The sequence below is a fragment of the Brassica oleracea genome, chromosome C6 (assembly GCF_000695525.1).
Source record: "Brassica oleracea var. oleracea cultivar TO1000 chromosome C6, BOL, whole genome shotgun sequence".
Classification (NCBI taxonomy): Eukaryota; Viridiplantae; Streptophyta; class Magnoliopsida; order Brassicales; family Brassicaceae; genus Brassica; species Brassica oleracea.
This window is the reverse complement of record NC_027753.1, coordinates 15,497,290-15,499,292: the sequence shown is the minus strand read 5'-3', so window position 1 is coordinate 15,499,292 and position 2,003 is coordinate 15,497,290. Positions and strand designations below refer to the sequence as shown.

The window sequence follows — 2,003 nt, the reverse complement described above, 5'->3', positions numbered from 1 at the left end:
GATCGATTGACCTCATTTGGATCCGAACACGAGATTGCTTACGGAAGAATACCAACGAGGTATAACCGAATTCATGGGGTTAGTTCACCGACAACCGGAAGCAAAAACAGGTATGTTAAGATGTCCTTGCTCTAATTGTAAAAATAGAAAGGTTATTAAAGAGTGGGATGTTTGGACTCATCTATATTTGAGTGGGTTTACACGAAGTTACAAAATTTGGTATCATCATGGGGAAACTGATTATGAACATGGTAGTACTAGCGAACCTTAGCCAGCGGTTAGATTAGAAGAACCAATTAGAACGGATGTAGATTATGGTGTAGGTACTGAGCATATGGTAAATGATCATTTTAGAGGGGAAGATTTACCCAATGCAGAAGCTAGGAGATTTTATGATATGTTGGATGCTGGAAAGCAACCATTGTACGAAGGTTGCAGAGATGGTCATTCAGCTTTATCATCTGCTACAAGATTGATGGGCATTAAAACAGATTATAATTTGGCTGAAGACTGTGTGGATGCGATTGCTGATTTTGTAAAAGGTATTTTACCCGAGGATAATGTAGCTCCTGGTTCATACTACGAGGTTTAGAAACTCGTAGCTGGTCTTGGTTTATCGTATCAGGTAATAGATGTATGCAGCGACAACTGCATGATTTATTAGAGGGCGGATGAACAACGTGTTACATGCAAATTTTGTGGAAAGCCTCGTTATAAAGATACAATTGGAAGAGTTCCAGTGCCATATAAAAGGATGTGGTATTTTCCTTTGACGGAAAGGTTGCAGAGGTTGTATCTGTCTGAACGCACAGCGCAACCAATGAGATGGCATGCGGAGCACTCAACAGATGGTGAGATCAGACATCCTTCAGATGCAAAAGCGTGGAAGCATTTCCAATCAAAGTATCCCGACTTTGCGTATGAGAGAAGAAATGTCTACCTTGGATTATGTACTGATGGTTTCAGTCCGTTTGGCAAGAGTGGAAGACAGTATTCTCTATGGCCCGTCATTCTTACACCATACAACCTCCCCCCAAACTTGTGCTTGCGACGAGAGTTTTTGTTTCTCTCGATTCTCGTTCCCGGACCAGAGCATCCTAAGAGATCACTTGATGTGTTTCTTCAGCCACTAATATATGAGTTGCAACAACTATGGGCTCAAGGTGCTGAAACATACGATGTTTCGTGTAAAGAAAACTTTCAAATGCGGGCAGTACTAATGTGGACAATAAGTGAGTTTTCAGCATATGGTATGTTGTCTGGATGGACAACGCATGGAAGGCTATCATGTCCATATTGTCAAGATAACACTGATTCTTTCCAACTAAAACACGGAAGGAAATCGTGTTGGTTTGACTGTCACAGGAGATTCCTACCACCTGATCATCCATATTGTAGAAGTAGGAATTTGTTTATGAAGAACAAGAGGGTGTTTGACAGTCCACCTCCGGAAATTTGTGGGAGAGATTTGAAGACACAACTAAGAGATTTTGGTGCAGAAAGGACGAGAGACGCCGGTGGACATGAGCGTTTTCCGGTAGATGCTGTTGGAGACCTACATAACTGGCACAAAAAAAGTATTTTCTGGGATCTGCCATACTGGGAGGATCATCTGCTAAGACATAATTTAGATATCATGCATATTGTGAAGAACTTTTTCGACAATCTCATGAACACGATCCTTAATGTTCAAGGTAAAACAAAGGATAATTTGAAGTCAAGACTGGATTTAGTCGATATATGTGCTCGTTCAGAACTTCATGTTGATGAGAATGGTAGGGCTCCTTTTCCCATATACCGACTTGATGCAGAGGGAAAAGATGCGTTCTTTGATTGGATTTCAAATGATGTGGAATTTTCAGACGGTTACGCATCTAATTTGCGTAACTGTATCGACAGATAGGAAGGAAAGTTTACTGGCTTGAAAAGCCACGATTGACATGTAATGATGCAGCACCTCCTTCCGTTTGCCTTCAAAAAACTATTACCACGAAATGTTCATG

The 2,003-nt window shown here is 41.0% G+C and overlaps 1 protein-coding gene across 1 annotated transcript in view; it reads right to left on the bottom strand.

Moving 5' to 3' along the window:
- LOC106297576 (uncharacterized mitochondrial protein AtMg00810-like) overlaps positions 1-2,003 on the bottom strand; it is a 2,580-nt gene that overhangs the window by 79 nt on the left and 498 nt on the right. The window lies entirely within an intron of this gene.